General features: G+C 42.4%; 1 pseudogene; it reads right to left on the bottom strand.

The window, feature by feature from the left end:
* Positions 1-5447: 5447 nt before the first annotated feature.
* LOC116582339 lies at positions 5448-7165 on the bottom strand (annotated as a pseudogene).
* Positions 7166-10193: the final 3028 nt, after the last annotated feature.

Consider the following 10193-nt stretch of genomic DNA (forward strand, 5'->3'; position numbering starts at 1 on the left):
CATGCCCCCACATTTTCTCTAGGCTGAAGAAGGATGCCTCTGTGAGCCCTGTTTCTGCCTCTATTCACCAGTCCTCTTTTATGTGACAATGGATAAGAATGGGTTAATGGGATTAAAAACAACCCTACTGTTGCTTTAGCAAACCACTGAGTTTCCTAGGCAACATAATGCCTGTATTTCTCCTGTTTCTTCCTGTCTCTGAAAGCCCCTATGGAGGGAATGGAGAAAATATTAACCTTGGCAGGCACTCAAGTCCCCGCTCTTCCCTTCCCCCTCGCCCCTCGATTCCCCCAGCGGTTGACCTTGCTCTCCTGCTTCTCGGAAAACACTGAGGCTATCAGGTGTAAATTCCCTCAACCTTGAGGTCCCCACATCTCTCCCTCCCCTTTTAAAGGAGAAGGCACATCTCTGTGCCTGTCCTTTTGATTTCAAGGTCTTGTGTCTCACTTCCTGCCATAAGACTGGTGAATATCCGCCCTGTCTTGTATTTTCAGTCTCTGAGCATGGGGGGGAGGGGAGCTGGCCATGGACGCTGCTGGCCCAAGTCTATTACAATTTAGGGAAAAACGAATCAAACCCAGAAATCCAACTTCCCCTGTCTTCCATGCTGCTCCCTGCAGGCGAGCTCCCAAAGCTTATTGTTTTAGAGCTAGATCTCCCAACCCTCACAGCCCACCGGCTCCTGAGGCCACTGGAACCAGGCTTCCACCCACCTGACTCAACACTAAAAGGGCTCTGGCTTAGGTATCCCAGCGTTTGTTAATGGCCTTGGCCCACTTACTCCTTAGTCTGCTTGCTGACTCAGCAGCGCTCAACACTGTGAGCCTCTCCTCTCTTTGCTTCGTTCTGACCACATTTTTGCAGGCTTCATTTTCAATCTCTTTGGTGGGTTCCTCTTTCTCCACCTATCCTTACAATGGTAATCTTCCCCGAGATTGGATCCTGGCCCTCTTTTTCTCTCCACAACCTGCTAACCCCCTACAAACGCCAGTCAAGTAATGTGAATGTGTAATGGGAAGATGACGGGTGCACAGTAATGCACAAAGTAATATCACCTTCCCCCCTTTTTTAAGAAACAGTAACCCTTGGGGCACCTAGGCGGCTCAGTCCTTAAGCATATGCCTTCAGCTCAGGTCATGTTCCCAGAGCCCTGGGATCGAGCCCCCACATCAAGCACCCAGATATCCATCTGGACACATTACCGATATGTCCACAGAGATATTCCTTATGTTTGTGCTTTTTAAACATGAATGCGCGTGGCACTCATATAGGCTTCTTGTTAAAATTGGAGACTCTGATTCAGTAATTCTGGGATACTGCCCGAAATGGGCCATTTCTTTCTTTCTTTCTTTCTTTCTTTCTTTCTTTCTTTCTTTCTTTCTTTCTTTCTTTAAGATTTTATTTATTTATTTGAGAGAGAGAGAGAGCACGAGAGAGCATGAGCAGGAATACGAGGGGGTGGGGTGGGGAAGGGCAGAGGGAGAAGGCAAAGCAGGCTCCCCACCCCTTACAGCCCCATCCTCCCCACCCCCCATGGAGCAGGGGACCTTCCCATGCAGGGCCTGATCCCAGGACTCCAGGATCATGAATTGAGCAAAGGCAGATGTTTAACCGACTGAGCCACCCCAGAGCCCCAAAGATGGGGCATTTCTAACAAGCTCTCAGCTAATGCCTCCCTTGCTGGTCCATGAATCACACTTTAAGACACAATCTCCATCTGAACACAAGGTCCTTTCTGCAAGTTTGCTCTTTCCCCTGTATACCCCCTCTCGGTGGAAGACACACCATCTACCCACTCACCCAAGCAAGGGCTTGGGGCCAAACTTTGCTATAGACAGAATGGGAGAAGTAAAAGAGGACTCCTAATCCCTGCTCCATCCAACCCCTCGGCATCTGTCACATCCATCCCTGGGTTTTAGGTTCTCACTAGCACAGCCTGGATTTATGTTCCCATTTCCTCGCGAGGTAAGTCTCCCCATTGGTTTTCCTGCTCTAATATCCAAGCCTTCAATGCATCCTCAGCATAATACTACCAGCATAATACTTCTACAAAGAAAAATGACCTCATGCAAAGCCTGGACTCTGGAGCCAGAATTTGGGTTTGAATCCCAGCTCTGCCTCTGACTAGCCATGCAACTTTGGGCAAATAACTTAACCTCGGTGTGTCAGTTTCCTCATCTATGAAGAGAGGATGATAATAGAACCTAACTCATGAGAGACAAATGAGTTAACATATGGAAAGTGTTTGTAGCGCCCTACACACCTTAGCTGTGATCTTGGCCACATCACTCCTAGCTGTAGTATAGTTGTTGAAGGTAAGAAGTAAGTAGAAAGAGATCAAGCTAGACAGGTAGGCTGAGGTCAGATCATGGAAGGTTAGAGTGTTCAGTCAGGTTCCCTAGGACTCTACGATGGGAGTTAGTTTATCAGAAGTTGATAGTTAGTTTATCAGAAGTTAGTTTATCAGAAGACGCTCTTGGCATCTATGCCTGAAGGGTAAGGCAAAGAAGCAGGGTCCAGAGAGCAATCAGAACACAGCCTCAGTGGATCCCACAGGGAGCTCTGAGAGTGGGATGGCCCCACAGAGTCAGGCCCCCAGACTACCTGCCTCACCCTGTTTTATGAAGAGTATGGAGTTATCCAACCAGTAAAAAGAAATGCTAATGATGTGGTATGACTGAGGCATTGATGGTCACTACAATGGCAATCCTATTGTAATACAGAAATGTATCATTCACATGTTGTATACATGAAATTTACACAATATCAAAAGTCAAATATATGTCAATAAAAAAGAGTACATAAGTCATTCCATACAAAGGGCTTAGAAGATTGCCTAGCACATGGGAAGTGCCCCAGCGATGTTAGCCATTACTAAAGACATGGATTCTTGGGCTTTACCTTGTACCTACTGGATCAGAATCTTCAGGGCTGATCCTAGGAATAGACATTTTAATAAGTACCCTCCCCCTGCTCCAGATTATTCTGATCCTCACTAAAGTGTGAGAACCACCGGTTTCCCTAGAAAACTCATTGCTTCTTTGTCCGCTGGGTGAACATTTTTAAGGCTCAGCCCAAAGACACCTCTTGCATGAAATCTTCCTAGACAAGACCTCCAATTCCTCCTTTCTTTACCTCCTCCTTTTCGTGTGCATACCATGATCACAGCATCTATAACCTTTTGACTGTCTGTCTCCCATTGCTGGACAGTGAGCTCCTTCTTTGAGGGGCAAAGATTTTGCATACTTAGTATCTGCCACAGAGCCTAGCTCAGAGCAGAGTCTCAAGAGGTCCTCAAGGTCAAGTGAATACAGATGGACAGGTCCCTTTGGGGTCTCTTTAAAATCTCAGCACCAAACGCTTCCTACTGTGATCTCTGAAATTGAAAATGTAGAGTCCCTATACTTGGTTGTTTGTTTTGGAATCTGTATACTTCTATTATGTAAGACACAGTCAGCAACTTTGAAGTTTTGGTTTTCATCCTTTTCATAGTTTGAACTTTGTACGACTTTTTACAATAATAAAAGTAATTAATGCTCACTGTACAAAAAAGGAAGCAAAAATTATCCATAATGTCACAACCCAGATGTAGTTGTCATCAACTTTTTTACATTTTAAGTCCGCTATAGTTAACATACTAGTTATCAGGGGCACCCGGATGGCTCAGTGGGTTGAGCCTCTGCCTTTGGCTCAGGTCATGATCCAACAGTCCTGGGATCGAGCCCCACATCGGGCTCTCTGCTTCCTTCTCTCTCTCTCTGCCTGCCTCTCTGCCTACTTGTGATCTCTGTCTGCCAAATAAATAAATAAATAAAAATCTTAAGAAAAATACTAGTTATCATTAACTTCTTCTTTTTTAAGCATTACAATGTCCCTCTTTCTAGGCGAGGTAATGGGCAGAGACAATGAAAACTTGGTCCAACAATTCAAGCTGAAACCACTGTTTGCTTTAAGGCCTATAGAAATCTGAGTTACATTTTATTACGAAATTATAAAGTACATTCATTCAAATGACAGCGTAAAAGAAATTTTCAAAACGAAGAATATGTCCTCATTAGACATTTGCAATTGTTCTTTCCTAAACACATACAACTAGACACGGCTCTTAAGAATCCAAATAATCAGCTTGAACTTAATGAGGAATCCTATACTTACCCTAACGTGAAAGGCGTTCACACTGAGATGTTCCAGCCCCAACTTCTGCAGACTCGAGTGGAAGTTGGGAGATGCTCTATTACTCCATGAAAAAAATTTCATTTACGTCGGAGGAAATTATCTTAGACTAACAGTTTAAATGAGCAAGAGCTCACATATGTTAGAGAAATCACCTTGTGCCTTACAAAGGCAAAATAAATTGTGTAGACCCCTTCTCTGGAGAGGCCATCAGCTCACTCTCAAGGCTCTGAAACTCAGTAAGCACAATCGGGGAAAAACAAGGCAGGCTCCAATATGAGAGTTGGCCAACCCACATTTCCCAAGGGAAGCAATTCCTGGTTGTTCTGGTTAAGTGTTCTCTTAATCCCCGAGCTCTTTTGAAACCCATTCCATTCCTGAGATCACTCTGAAATTGCCTCAGTCGGATGCATGAACCATTTTTTGGTAACTTTAAGTAAAACACACCTTTTGAAAATTGCATACAGTCAAAACTTTTCAAGTCCTGATACATAAAGCACAGAAGCCGGGGGTCTCCCTGGGACAGTCTAAGGCTTACTTTTGCAACCACCAATTGAGGAAGTTTCCTCGACACCTAAGTTTGCCTTTGGGGATGAGAACTCAACACAGAAAACGAAGTCAGTTTTCAAATAGCTACTAATTTAGAACAAAGCTGTACGACACAACAAAACCCCATTTATTACATTTTATCTTCTGCAAACTTAAAAATGTTTAAATAAGAACTCCAGGCCCCAATGTAGACCATGAATCTACTATTAATTTTTTTCAAAGATTTTATTTATTTATTTGACAGGCAGAGATGACAAGTAGGCAGAGAGACAGGCATAGAGGGGGAAGCAGTCTCCCTGCTGAGCGGAGGCTTTAACCTGTTGCGCCACCCAGGAGCCCCTACTATCCATTTTTTTTTTCTTAATTTTCCATCTTCCTAGAAGTGTGGTGTTTGGGGGCAGACAGGTCAACATCAGAGATCAAATCTGTTGCCCCTGAATGCAACCTGGTAACATAAAACCGTTTGGTAAATGGACCCATGGCCAAGAGTCTAAGACTACAGAATTAGAGGCTTTCTTTTGGATTCTGTCCCTTAATAGGAAAACCATGAAAAGTCTTCCAGCTCAGTAGAGACCTTGAACAAAGCATGGTAGGGGCGCCTGGCTGGCTTAGGCCCTGGAGCCTTGATCTTGGGGTTGTGAGTTCGAGTCCACATGGATTGGAGAAATTTCTTGGAGAAAAAAAAAATTAAACCTGGTAAAAGTGGGCAGCTTTGCAGACCCTGGGTAATGCCAGGCAAGTTCAACAGGCCAGAGGAGTGAGTTTTCATGATGGGGCTCTCACCACTTACTGGTTTAGGACCAGTTTTCCATGGCCTCCTCCTCCGGCATCATTGTCCTCCCAACACTCATCTCCTGTCTGGTCCCCAGGTTGTCCATGGCCATACTGCCTGCCTTCCTTAAAGCCTGCGTCCGCATCTGTGCAAATCAGGGGGTCACACAGACGAGTTCCATGTCTGCAGCTCACGGCATTTTCTGCACCTGCTCTTGAATAGGACTCCAGAACCCACATCCGGGTCCATCACGATATTCTTTATGCCGCCACTTTTGCTCAAGAGTTCATAGATGTGTCCTTCAGTGGTGTCAAAGGAAAGGTTTCCAGTATACAACGTGCAGCTCTTGTTCAGTAATTTTTCCTGCTCTCCGTGGTCACCCCAGAAGACGACCTGTGGTCTCTCCGGTACTGGCTCAGCTCCATGTCAGAGTCACTGCCCAGCGTGCCTTTCCAAGGCCTCTGGGCATCAGGGGCAGACAGATGGACGCAGCACAGGCACCGGAGGAATCACGAGGTGGCAGACGCACTGTTGTCATTTACTATTATGCGCATTTCCTTCGTGTCTTGTCTGTGCATTTTTGTTTCACATAGTGGTTTTCCATATTCAAATCAATTGAAGTCCACAAATATATTCCTGAGCACCTGCTATGCATCGGCCACGATTCTAAGTATGGGGATATGGTACGGAAGGAAATAAAATCTTTCTTCTTCAAATCGAAGGAGATTACCAAAAAAGTGAGTAAAGGATATTGTATATTAGGAAGCAGTAAATGCGATAGAGAAGAATAAAGCCAAGAAGTAGGATGGGGTAGGGGGGAAATGTTTCAAAATTAGAAAGCAGTAAAGGAATGATTCATGAAGATATCTGGGCAAGAACATTCCAGCAAAAGGAATCACAAGTACAGGGTCCCTGAACTTGAAACATGCCTAGTTGTTCCCGGGCCAGTAAGGCGATGACTGCAGCTGGAAGTTGAGTGACCAGGAAAGGAATTGGGAAATGAGGTGCTAACATCCTAAAAGTAAGGGTAGGGTGGGTGGTGTGAATCCTGTGGGTCCCTGTAAGCTGCTGTAAGGACTTTGGGCTTTTACTCTGAGTGACATGGGGAGCATCTTTGAAAACTTAGGTTGTTTCCAGTTTTTGCTACCATCTATCATGCTTTGTGATTTTTTTCTGTTTTTTTTTTAAGAGTTTATTTATTTATTTGAGTGAGAAAGAGGCAGAGATAGCGAGAGAGAGAGAGAGAGAGAGAGAGCAAGCAGGGAGGAGAGGGAGAAGCAGACTCACCAGCTGAGCAGGGAGCCCAAGGTGGGGCTCCAACCCAGGACCCTGGGATCATGACCTGAGACCAAGGCAGATGCTTAACTGACTGAGCCACTTAGGCACTCCTGTGATTTTTCTATATAAATCTCTGTTCACATCTTTGAGCACTTCCCTAAGAAAAAGTTCTAGAAGTTAAATTCTTTGGTCACAGGTTAGGAATAATTTGAGGCTCTTGCTGCATATTGCCAAAAGGGCTTTCCAGAAAGTCTATACTCACTCAAAATATAATTTAGTTCAACAATATTGAGTGCCCACTACTTTATTGGGATAGACATGGTCAAGGGACTTGAAATACACTGGTGAACAAAATCAATCCTTTCATTCTAGCAATTTCACTCTTGCCAGCATTGTGTCAGAGTGTCTGCCTTTATTGTATGCTTGCCAACACCACGTATTACCATTCTTAAAAAGCTTCAAGAAACAAAAGGCAAAAGAGAATGCTCCTGTAATTTGAATGATGAAAAGTGGTACCTTGTTATTATGTTCTTGTAGATTTGATTACTAGTGAAGTTGAATTATTTCCCACACATTTTTTTTGCTCATCAGCCAATTGTCCTATTTTTCTTTAAAAGCTTTAGAAAACCTTTGAAAATAATTTAAAGAAGGCAGGAAGTTTGGAAACGTCAGCAGATTTAATATATATCTTGGGAAAGAAGTAGTGCTCAGGTCAAGTACATAAGCTTTAGAAATTGATCTGAAGCCAAAGAGCACATATAATGCAACTCTCATGTTCTGGAGAGGGCTTTTTAGTCAGGAGCTCCCTTCCTATTTCCACAGAATTTAAGAACTCTGGACAAGACCTTTCCACCGACTATAAATTAGAAGGGGGGGGTGGTGCTTTTCCCCAACAATCTCAACATCCCAGTGTTTCCAGTGTTACTTAAGAGCCCACCTTAATATCAAATCTGCTTTGAGAGCATTTATATTTTCAAGCTGTCATTGCTCAAGGTTTTAAGTTGCACAACTTTTCTACCCTCTGTGTGAGGCAAGACTTCCTTCAATCTATTATCCAGGGGAATACAGAGATGTAGCAGAAAGGGCACTGTACCGTGATAAATGAAAATTATAAATAATCCCAGCCCTCCCTAAAGGCATTTCTCCCACTTTTTATTAAGATAAAATATAGGGATGCCTGGGTGGCTCAGTGGGTTAAGTGTCTGACTCTTGATTTCAGCTTGGATCATGAGCTCAAGGTTGTGGGATTGAGACCCACATCAGGCTCTAGGCTCAGCGGGGAGTCTGTTTGAGATTCTATCTCTCCCTCTCCCTCGGCTCTCCATCCCCCATTCTTTCAACTACAAAAAAAAAAAAGATAAATTATAAGTGAGATAACATATAGCATTGTGTAAGTTTAAGGTGTCCAACACGCTGATTTGACACATTTATATTGTAATAAAATTGTTATTGTAGCGTTAGCTAACACCTGTGTCATCACTTAATTTTAATTCCTTCTAGTGGTGAGCACAATTAAGATCTAGTCTCTTAGCAAGTTTACTGTTTAAGATACGGTTTTGCTGTCTAGAATCACTGTACTATACGTTAGCTCTTCAGGACTTACTTATCTACTAGTTGTAAGTATGTAGCCTTAAACAACTTCTCTTCCCTTTCCCCACTCCTAGCGCTTGGTCGCCATCATTCCACTGTTTTTTGTTTTTTGTTTTAGTTCCGTGTCTGTTTTTAGATTCCACATATAAGATATATCATACAGTATTGTCCTTCTGTGTCTGACAATGCCCCCACTTTCAATAGTACTTATTTTTGAGGAGAGAGAAGAAGGGCTTTAATATACTTTTTGTGTCTGTCCATAGTTTGAATTTTACGACCTTAAACAAATATGACTTTGGAAAAATTTCAGGGGCACCTGGGTGGCTCAGTGGGCTGGGCCTCTCCCTTTGGCTCAGGTCGTGATCTCAGGGTCCTGGGATAAAGCCCCACATTGGGCTCTCTGCTCAGCGAGGAGCCTGCTTCCCCCCTTGTCTCTCTGCCTGCCTCTCTGCCTACTTGTGATTTCTCTCTGTCAAATGGGTGAATAAAATCTTTTTTAAAAATTTCAACAAAGGTTATCTGGGTGGGAACTGATGATTTATTCTTACCTTTTTTACTTTTTATCTGTTAGGAAAAAGACCCCTGATAAACCATTTATAATTTTTAAATTTCCCTAGTTTTGTAAAACAAAACCTGTGTGTGTGTATAGGTGTGTGTATGTGTGTTTCACGTGTCTGCAAGAATATAAACCAAATTGCTAATGTGTGGGTCCCATTCAAAGATTGTCTGGGGAGCTGGGAGAGAGAGAATGAATCTCATTTTTTCTTTTATGCACTTAAGTATTGCTTAAGTTTGTTACAATGAGCATGTATTAACTGTTCTACTTTTATTTTTTCACAGAAGTAATAATAAATCATTTTTTTTCCTCCTGAGGCTAGAAGTGACATGTGCTCATTGTGGAAAACATAGAGAAGTACAAAGAAACTACCAATCACAACAGTTAACATTTTAGCATGTTTCCTTTTAGGCTTCCTTTTCATGCATTTTTTTTTTTTACAGAGTTGAGTTTTCATACTGCATAGTTTTGTATCCTGTTTTTCTCTCTTAAGATTAAGACATAAGCATTTTCCCATGTCATGCACATCATAATAATGTTTTATGGGTTTGTCACATTTCAAGCGGATTAATTAGCTATTTCTTAAAGTTTAACATTTAGGTTGTTTCCACTTTTCTCATATTCAGAGTGATTTTCTGGGGTGCCTGGCTGGCTCAGTCAGTAGAGCATGCAACTCTTGATCTCGAGGTTAGGAGTCTGAGCCCCACATTGGGCAAGGAGCTTACTACTCAAAAAAAAAAAAAAGGTTTTCTGATAAGCATCTTAGTATAAGATTTTTTTTTGCATTTCTAAGTGTTTCCTTCGCATGGATTCCTAGAGGTCAAAGTACTGGACCAAACAGTAGATTTCTAGAAGTGGGATTAAAGGATAGAGAGTGTTTTTATGAATGACAAAAGATTATATCAATTTCTACTCCCAACAGTGTATAAGAGTCTCATTACTCTTGTGCCAGCCTTGTAGATCATCTTTTTTTCATTGCATCTTTTTGACAGGAAGGTGGTAGGTGAGTGATATCTCCTTTTTTCATTGCCAGCAAGACTGAACATTTTTCTTTTTTTTATGTTGTGGGCCAATACCATTTTATTTTTTATTTTTATTTTTTTAAACATATAATGTATTATTTGTTTCAGGGGTACAGGTAAGACTGAACATTTTTCATATGCTTATTCACCATTGGTATCCCCACTTCTGTGGACTACCTATTTCCATTTTTTGCCCATTTATTGACTAGCATCTTCCGGATTTTCTTATCAATTAAAATGAGCTCTTACAAGG

This window comes from Mustela erminea, chromosome X (assembly GCF_009829155.1).
Source record: "Mustela erminea isolate mMusErm1 chromosome X, mMusErm1.Pri, whole genome shotgun sequence".
NCBI lineage: Eukaryota > Metazoa > Chordata > Mammalia > Carnivora > Mustelidae > Mustela > Mustela erminea.